The sequence below is a fragment of the Microtus ochrogaster genome, assembly GCF_000317375.1.
Source record: "Microtus ochrogaster isolate Prairie Vole_2 chromosome 14 unlocalized genomic scaffold, MicOch1.0 chr14_random_2, whole genome shotgun sequence".
In the NCBI taxonomy this organism is placed as follows: Eukaryota; Metazoa; Chordata; class Mammalia; order Rodentia; family Cricetidae; genus Microtus; species Microtus ochrogaster.
Window position 1 is genome coordinate 14,211,604 of NW_004949097.1, and position 10,232 is coordinate 14,221,835.

Genomic DNA, 10,232 nt, shown 5'->3' on the forward strand with positions numbered 1-10,232 from the left:
AAGGAAGGAAGGAAGGAAGGAAGGAAGGAAGGAAGGAAGGAAGGAAGAAGGGAGGAAAAAGGGGAGGGAAAGAGGGAGACAGGGAAGGAGGGAGGGAGGGAAGGAAGGAAGGAAGGAAGGAAGGAAGGAAGGAAGGAAGGAAGGAAGGAAGATCTTTCTAATTGGGGACCTATATACATTAGTCAGTGAAGACAATCCACAGAATAGTTGAGAGGCTCCACCGTCTTCAGCCAGGCTGGTAGTTGAAGACGGTCCCCTACCGAAGACAACAGACAAGACCGTCAAGGGAAGCTATTATTTAAATGAACAGATGTCCATAAAAAACACAAAAGCATCACAAACAAAATTCACTTAAGATGAGAAAAAAATGTCTAATAACCAATACTAAAATGGAGACCTGTGAAGTGACTAACAAGGATTTGAAAATAACCATCTTTCAAAGAGCTCTGTGAGATGCAAGAAAACACAGACATAAATAAAACCAGGAAAAAAAAGATGCAAAGATTGACGACATCACAAGTGAAGGACTTATAAAAGAAGAGTGGCGATGGACCTGGAAAAGCTTGCTGGAGCTGTGAAGAGGCGGCCTCAGCAAGGCAGTCTTCTGAGGGCTGGCTTTGTGAGTCTGTTCCATCAAGCCCAGCTCAGATAGATCTACTCAATATGTCACATGACAGCTTTGTTATTACTTTTAATATGTTTAGGGGGGAAACCCAAGAAAATAAAGTAAAATATTAATAGCATTTGACCATCCAGTGGGAGAAAGGGTGTGGGTTGCTTTGCTATATTTTCCAGAGATTTCCAGAAAGGACAAAAGGAAGGATGAAGGCAGGACAGACGGACCATTCTGTAGTGTTTTGTATTATGCAATAGTTGAAGACTTCTGAGCCTGGAAAGTCAAGGAGACTCTGGAAGACGCATGGCCTGTTGCAGACGTGAACCTCAGCTACCTCCTCTATCACAGTGTGTCTAAAGTAAACAGAGCTCACTGGACTTAGTAAAGCAAAGCCAAAGTTTTGGTTTGTTTAATTTTTCTTCCTGTCTTTTTCCATTCAAAGCCATGTACTCAAAGGAATCTCCAATTTGAGTTGCCAATACGGTACCACTTTTATATTCCAAAGACTCAGGGGAATAATATTTCATATGCCTATTAAACATGTTAAAAGTTCTTTTCCATTGAATTATATTACACAAGGTCATGGCTCCAACTTAGCGACTGATACACAAGAATGGGTAGGAAGGGGTGGGAGTGGTCCAGAGTGGCCTAGTAAAGTAAGAAGCCGGATGCATTTCTCTTGCGTAACTTTACTCACAAGAAACATTTGCTATAAACCTTGCATAGGTTTCCACGACCAAGTAAGCAGGCAGAACCGAGAGGTTGGAGCTGGTCCCAGCTCATCAGCTAAGGCCATCTGCTGCATCTGCCATCATCCCTCAGCTGTCCTGAAGGAAAAGTGTCACCCAGAGTCCCCTGCAGTCTTGAGAAGGCTCCTGTCCCCCAGTGTCACCACCCCCAACACTGCTTGCTCCACTGCGAGGGCTGCCTGGTCCTTGGTGTAGCGTGCTGCACTAGAGCAACTATGCATTTTTAGAGCATCCACTGTGTGTCCACTAGGAGAGAGAGCCTTGCTCCAGTGGCGAAGGACATGGGGCCCGTGGAAGAATGGGGGTGAAGGACTGGAAACTCAATAGAGTGTGCTCACTAAAGAGAGAGAGTGGACAGAATTGCAGACATCCCTTTCCCTGAATATAGCCAGCACAGGCAAAGACAGGTGAGATCAACACAGGTCAGCTATTGCTGTGAGCTCCAGAGGGGAGGATGCTGACTCTGAGTGCTGCCCCCCCCCCCTGCCCCAGACCAACAAACAATTTGCTGACTCTGAGTGCTGCCCCCCCCCCGCCCCGGACCAACAAACAATTTGTGTCTGCACGCGATGCAGATAAAGTACATACTATAATACATATACAAACGTAGTTACTGACGTTTGGATTTTATTGGGCTACTGTTCTAAAGCTGGACCAGGTGGATCACCCACCATGGTATCTCCACATACCTATCAGCCTGTGCTCAAACTCATTTGGCAATCCCATGCTTACTGTCAGGGCCACCTACAGTGTGTGCACTTCCTTCCTCTAAGCAATGCTGGTCTTAGCTTGTTTTCAAAGCTGCATTTTGGTGGTCAGTGTTCGCCGTCACCTTGGCAGGATCTGAAATCCCTCGGGAAACAGGCCTCTGGGCACGTCTGTGGAGCATCATCTTGATTGTATTAACTGGGTTGGTTAAACCTGCCCAGTGCAGGTGGCCTTATTTTCTGGCTGGGATCCTGGACTGGATCTCAGCTGCAGGGAGGGGCAGCTGAGCCAATGCATGTGTTTTTCTACCATCTCTGCTTCCTGGTGGTGGAGGTGACGTGTGACCAGCTGCTTCAAGGTCCTGTTGTCTCGACTTCCCTGTCGCGGTGCACTGTATCCTGGGAATGGAAGCCAGAATCAACTCTTTCTCCCTCCAGCTGCTTTCGCCTTTCTTTTCTCACAACATCGGTCAACGAACCAGGACCACAGAGACTCAGCGCCAACCAGTGTGAAGCTCATGCTGCCTGTGGCGAAGCTGCACCAAACAATGGCGTTTCTGACCCACGATTTTCTTCTGCTGGCAGCAGGGAAACCGTAACAGGCTGCCTTGGCGGCTTGTCAACAGCGTGAAAGTTCAGACTGTTCACTGACCGTGACAAAGTATGTCTCCATCTTCATGGCTGGGAGGGCTTCCTGGCGCTGGCGATGGGTTGCGTACATAGCCTTCAGATAGGGCACAACCTCTCTGTGTGTGTTCCCGAACCCTCCCTGCATCGCTGCGGGTGCGACTCAGTGACACAGGTGCCTCACACACTGGAGGTCCCTGGTTCCACCCAAGCACCCCGTCTTCAGGAAGAGGTACGGAGGCGGCTAGTCCCCATCCCCAGCCATGTCTGAACTCCCTGCTCATCCAAGTGCAAAGCCTTTGATCTCCACTCTTGGTTACTCCAGTGTCTTATGGAATCAGCCCGAATAGTCTGATGCGAGTCCCTCACACTCGAGGTCTTGATACTGGAACCAGATACCCTTTGCCAGGGACTTGGGTAGTGGCATCACCAGCCAGGCTGTTTCCTTTCCCCGGGTTTAAGTACTTGCTGCTGTCATTTGTCTTTTTGTTCACTTTCCGTTCAGCTTCTCTTTCCTCCTCTGATTCCCGAGCGGTATTCCTTTAAAAGTGTTGGTTTGCTGAACTCTATTATGTGCACATTAGGAAGTAAGCACATTTTTGCTCAAATCTCTTATGAGTTGATTTTTTTGCAGCTTGATACTAAGATAAAAAACATTTTTAGTTAAGTAAACTTAAATTATTAGTTAACACATTAGAATATATGTATACATATATATATGGCGCTAAATGGAACATTTTATTTTTTCCTACTCTCCTGCTATCCTTTGTGCCCTCTTTCCAAATACATCCATTGTTTTCTGTGTAGTCTCCAAGATTTTTAAAATTAAATCACAGACAAACAATTATTCTTCTCTTTCTTAAACATTTTGGCCTAAAGAAGAGGAGCCTCTACATACTTTGCTACGATTGTTTCTGTCCTCTTTGTGGCATTTCTTGGTTGTCTTTCTAAATGAACACATTGGGTTCAATCTGCATGTTGTGTGTGTCTTCTTTCGTCTGGGAACCAGAGCACAGCAAGATAGAAACGTGAGCACCTGTGCATGTTGTGTCTGTGTCTTATCCACCCACATGAGTCAAACTTCTGGGCCGAGGGATTTTGTTTTTGATTCACCCTTCCCAGGGTGAGGGACTGGAAGACTCGTGCATGAAAAGGGAAATCATTCCCAAGAGGCCAACACAGAGGGTGGGATGGGTGCGGACAAAGGCCGCTAGAAGGGTGTGAATTTTCACCTTAAAACATGAGAGAAATGAGGATTTTCCCAAAGAACAGGAAGGGTTGAAAGAGCCCAGGAGAGAAAAGGGAGGGCAGGGAGATCTGACAATGGACACCCAGGGAGTGGGGTCTGGAACAAAAGCCAAGGGAAAAACAGCATCTGACTGTCATGCTTGCATTTCCTAAGACAGGGAATGCATCCCTTGTGAGTCATGCGCATCCAATCAATCACAACAAATACAAGGTGAATCTAATTTCTCCAAACGGAGAACAGTGGGCTTCATGTGTACCAGAGGCAGGGCTCACCTCCTTTGGAAGATCGTGAGGACTGGACAGACCAGGAGGGAGCTCATGGGTGCCAGAGTCTGGGTATTTAACCTCTGCTAAAGCCCTTCCTTCATGGGCAGGATGGGGCTGTGTTAAATGACCCCTAAGCCTCCATTATACTATTTTTCCTTAAGCCAATGTGTATTGTTTACTTCCTACCGAGAATTCTATCATAGGGTTTACAGTGGGTTATCTCCTGTACCCTCACTAAGATTCTGTGTGGGCAAGAAATGTTTTCACATGAGCGTCCCACTTAACAGACAATGGAACCACAGTTGAGAGTTTGTTTTGTTTTCCTTTTCCTTCAGTGATTAATAGAAGATTTATTTATGCAAGAACAGAATCATTGTTGCCAAAGTTAATAGGAGAGGTTAAATGTTCGGTCTGATTTTCCTTCCTGGCTAAGTCTTTCTTTTCTGCCCCTGTCTGTTTTGAAAACTTAATGCCAGAAGACAAGGATCCCTAATGCCACCACAGCTCCTAAAAGTGAGTTAGTTCTTGGGAGTGGGTCTGAAATTAGGATAACTTGAAGAACCAAGGCAGAACCTTTAATATACAGTAAGTGTTTGGGGGTCCTCGTTCTGAAGTACATGCTCCGGTTTAAGCCAGGCTCAAGCCCTTGACCTTCACCTTCTGGTTCTCCAGAGACCTGTCAGACTCAGATGGGCCAAGGATACTGGGAAGAGTAGCCAGGGGTGCAGGGTTTTTCTTGGAGCCTGACATCTTGCCTCTTGTTTTGCTTTTTAATCTGCCCTTTTTCTCACACTTTCCCCTTGAAGTCCTTTGGCCTTAAATATGGTGGGTCCCAGATGCCCCCATTTGCAATGATGTTCGTTATAGTGTAGTAGTAGGAGCGGCGGGGCTGCTTCCCCAGCACCCCGGCCGCCTGCTAGCTTATGCCCAGAAATAATTACACGGACACTGTATTCTTTTAAACACTGTTTGGCCCATTAGCTCTAGCCCTTACTGGCTAATTCTGATATCCTGATCAACCCATTTCTAATAAACTGTGTAGCACCGGTCTTACCGGGAAAGATTCAGCATGTCTGACCTGGCGGCTTGCTTCATCGCGCGTGAGTCTGACTCAGAGAGCAGAGCTATCACATCTGCCCGGGAGAGGGAAGCATGGCGTCTCTCTGCTCACTTCCTCTTCCTCCCAGCATTCTGTTCTGTTTACTCCACCCACCTATGTTTTAACCTATGAGGCCAAGCAGTTTCTTTATTATAATTAACCAATGACCTTCCTCCATCATTATAGGAAGATTGTAACTTGAGTCAGCTCTCTGAGGGGAAGAGGGCAGAATTCTCTTGCAATATACTAATCAATACCTACCCTGGTTGGATACTGTTCAGGGTGCTGGGGACAGCACCATCTCCACAACCCAGGCCCAGACTGATGGACAGAATACATGCATTAACAGCAAGACTAAGTAGCAATTACCTGGTCAGACATTAATCCAAAGGGTCATACTCATGTTTGGGGTCTCTGGGAGAACATTCTGGAATAGGAGGATGGAATAGGAGGACTCCAAAAGTGAAATGGCATGAGCTTTGCTCCCTGAAAGGGGATGTGTGCCTCAAGAAGGGTATTCAAGGGGAAAGCAAGGGCTGTAGCTACACTGTTGGCCAACAGCCATTGATTTGGTTTCTTTGGAGGATAGTATAGGAGTGGCCGTAGAAGCCAGGTCCAAGTTGGGAAATCTGCAGGACCTTTCATGGCCTTGCTAATGAGTTTGGATCTTTTCCTGAGAGCAACGCTTGCTCAACATAGTAACCATATTATATGTTTATAACATAAAATCCCAGTTATGCTCTTGATCCCAACAAGAGCCCCCTTCATATGGGAGTTACTTTTGAATATCCTGCATTGACCTAGCAGCTGAGAGCCCAATTCTTTTAACAACTACCTTAGCCAGGTGAAGAGTCACCACTTATGTGGACATTGATGCTGTAAGAATTCCTACCACCAGTAGCCTTTAAGGTACCCGCCCACTTGGGCGTGGCCTCTTACACTATATATGCCGATGTAAAGTGTGTCTGACCTCTTTTCTGGCTGCAGGATTCGGTTGCTGTTCCCTGAACCCTGACTCTAATCTGTGAGTCCCCTAAATAAATAACCCTCTATTATCCTCAATTCTGAGCTGGTGTGGGATTCCCTTTAAGCATCTGTCTTCACATGGACTGCACCTTTTGAGACTGTTTTACCAGTCTTTGGTGAGAACATCAAGGAGGTCAGGGCACACAGCAGGAAAGGCCCCTGAGAAGGAACACTCCCTCACCATTCAGCCAGTACCTGGGCTCAGAGTGAGCAGGTCTGTGAAAGGTAAGAAGTAAGCCCAGGAAGCATGAAGGGTCAGCTGTTGCATAGTTATGGGCACGCCCTATAATCCTCATTCCCTGTGGGGACCAAGGCAGGAGAAACAGATCCTGGTTCCTCTGTCATAGGATGCCCCAAAAGAGAGACCCTACATGCCAAACCTGGGCACCTACTCCTGAGGGATGTTACCCCAGGAAGGACAGGGTTCGCAATGAAAAAAGCTAAAGCTATGTTAATCGCAGTTCATGGAGGCAGGAACCGCACGTCTACAGGACAGTCTCTAAACACTTCCACAATCTGTGTGTGCTTCTCCCGAAATAAGGCTTTACTGAGTAGAGAGCCACTTGCTTATTCTAGGTGGCTTCAATGGGAGCATGTCGGGCAATGCAAGCATTTTCCTTGCCTGCTGATTTTATTATTTTTAAAATTACACATTTTACACCAGAAATTTATAACATCTGCTGATATTATCCCACACTATCTTAATGCAATGCCTTCAATTGGGAGGCTGATGTAGATTTACCCTAACTTCACAAAAACAGTAGATTCTATCTTGGGCTCCATGGTGTTCATAGGAGTATAAACAGCATAAACAGGCCTGTCATGGAAAACTTTTTTTATAAAAATATTAAATGTTGCAGTGATGATGGCCCTGTCCCGTCTATGTATGAGAGGAAGCATTCTCTTATTATCCACAAATTTAATATGTGTTAAATGAACAGGAATTGCAAGGTATCACACTGTGCCTACACTCTGGAATTAAGAGAGGCAGGAAGTGGTATTGTGTTACCAACCCTCAAGGCCCACTCTTACTGACCTACTTCCTCTAGCAAGGCTCTGCCTTCTAGAGACTCAACCACTTTCTCAGTCACAAGCCGGGACCAAGTGTTCAAATATATACACCTATGGGGGAAATTTTGGATTCAGATAACAGTACATGTCCGGGGAAGGGTTGAATTTGACTGAGTCAAAAAGGAAAAAAAAACATGTATCTATATGCTCTATACAAATATAAAACATAGTGCACATATGCATATACAAGCATACTTGATTTAGCATGAGGGAGGGGTCAAAGAACTAGAGACAGATTGCAGGGATGAAGGGGCCAACGTTTTCTACATGTTTATTTTTATTTACGTGTATGTGTTCTGTGTGAGTGTGTATCACCAAATGTGTGCAGTGATTGCAGAAGCCAGAAGAAGGCGTTAGATCCCCCTGGAGTTAGGCTTACAGCAATGATGGGCTGCCTGGCTTGGGATCTGGGAGCACAACCCAGTGGGTCCTCTGGAGAGTAATAGGCTCCTTAACTGCTGAGCCATCTCCCCAACTCCAACAACTTATATTCTTTTCCCCCCTTTACTGGAAATAGCTTCTTCTCACATGGTATTATATCCTGATTACAGTTTCCCCTCCCTGTACTCCTCCCGGTTCCTCCCCACCTTTCCTCCATCTGGATCCACTCCCCTTCTGTCTCTCATTAGAAAACAAACAGGCTTTTAAAGAATAATAATAAAGCAAAAACTCACACAACAAAATTGAACAAGAAAGAGGGGAAGAGCCCAAGAGAAGGCACAAAACAGGGTGTATTCATTTCCCAGAGCTCACATAAACTCTAACACAAAGCATGTGGCTTGAGCAGCAAACATCAGTTCTCTCCCAATGCTGCAGGCCCAAGGCAGAGGAAGATACCAGCCAAGTTACATCCTTCTGGATGTGGAGACTCTGCCCTGTGCTCTCTGAGCTGCTGGTAAGGACCACTACCACATTGGGGTTCCCTAATTTGTAAACCATTGCTCCTACTCACCCCTCCATCTTCACGAGCATCTTCCTGTTGACTTCCGGTTCACTGCCACCCCTGTTTCTTCCCCATCTTCACGAAACAGTTTTCTGGTGACTTTGTGTTTCCACCTGGAGTTAGTACTGTCGAGTTCTGGCCAATCCTCCTCCTCTATTGCCTCATTTTAACTTATTCCATCTAAATTAGCTTAGTTCTGAATAAGATCACATTCTGAGGTTCTGGGAACCAGGGCTTAGGTATAACTCTTGGAATACAATGTAACCCATAGCCTGGGGTTTGGTGACGATCATAGGACCCAAAGAAAATGTGTGTTACAGATGACAATTGAGAGAACCCTTGTCTGTCTCAACTAGAATCTGAAGCTCTTGGGGTCCTCAATAATCCACAGAGAGATCAATCTGCCTACCACTGAGTATTCTTAGAAAGTCCTTAGCTTGTGATGACTGTGGGCCTGGGTGTTTTCTGTCTTGTGGCTGCAGAAACGGGAGAGAATAACAAAAATATATGGAGGAAAAGGGAAATGAGTGGAAAGCCCTGTGTTGACACAGCAGATGTGGTACCTCTTCAATCAAAACTTACCATTGCAGTTATATCTGTAAGACTCCATGAATATAGGGCATGATCTATACTTAAAACAACATAGAGGAAGTTCTCAATAAAAATCACTATAAACATTTCAAAAACACTCCATATCGCAGTATAAAACTTAAAGTAAACTTAGAACTTCTTTTCTATGATATCCTAGTAGCTAAACTGCTCAATAATACTGGATAGTTGGCTCCCACCATGGCTGCAGTTCCTAGTAAGCCAGCTGCCACTGCCCCCACTCCTAACAGGAGCCCTGCCTCCTCTTTCCTGTGTAATGTACGTGCTAGGCCTTCAGTTTTTGTCTGCAAGCCCATGTGCACAGTATGAACCGTACTGTTTTCTAGTTAATATACATTGTGCTGGGCAAGAAGATTTCATCATGCTTCTCTAATCCATGCTCAGAGGGAGCTTTTATGTAAAGTAGCACACAGTATTAGGAAGTGCTCAGCTGAAAAAGAGCCAATTGGAATCAACTTCATGTCATGATCTGCACAGCAAAAAATAAACATTAATCAGTCAAGGAGAAGTATGCTCATTATGGCAACTAATTGGTCTACACGGTCATGGCAAGAAGATGGGCACTTAGGTTGAGCAGAGAAGAGAGAAGAGGCATCTACTAATCCTGACACAGCAGAGCAAAGCCAGAGCGATTGAACAAAAGAAGCACCAGCCTGGGTGTGCTGGCTTCTCAGTCCCATGTGATCTGGCTCTTCAAGGGTGGTATTCTGCTCTGGGCTCAAGCAGACTGGCTTAGCTGTCACTGTTAAAAGCTCTGTCAACCACTGCAACGGAGGGCGTGATAGAGACAGTCAACGGCAGACCTGGCTCTGCAGACTTCACCCAGTAAGATCATAAAAACAAAGTGATCGTTTGTAACACTTGCCAGTTCACTGGAATCCCAGTAAACAGTTCCTGGTTTGTAGCCACAAAACTGAGTCACGAAATAGAATTTATATTACTGAAAAGGAGAAGGAGGAGCAGTGGAGGTGGTCAAGGTGGTGGTAGGGAAGTGGGCAGGTGCTGGTGGAAGTAGTGGGGATGGTGGTGGCTGTGGTTAGTAGTGGATATAGAGTAAAGATGGTGATGGTGGTGGAGGTAGTAGAAGAAATGGAGGTAGAAATGGTGGTGGTGGTGATGGTGGTCATGATAATGGTGGTGATGATGTTGATGGACGTGATAGAGATGATGTGGTGGTTATGATGGTGGTGGCTGTAATGGTGGTAGCAGTTGTGATGGTGTTAAGGATGGTAATGGACGTGATGGAGATGGTGGTGGCAGTTATGATGGT

General features: G+C 45.7%; 1 pseudogene; it reads right to left on the reverse strand.

Moving 5' to 3' along the window:
- Nucleotides 1-4,599: 4,599 nt before the first annotated feature.
- On the reverse strand, nucleotides 4,600-4,964 carry LOC113458006 (annotated as a pseudogene).
- Between the last annotated feature and the right edge of the window lie 5,268 nt (nucleotides 4,965-10,232).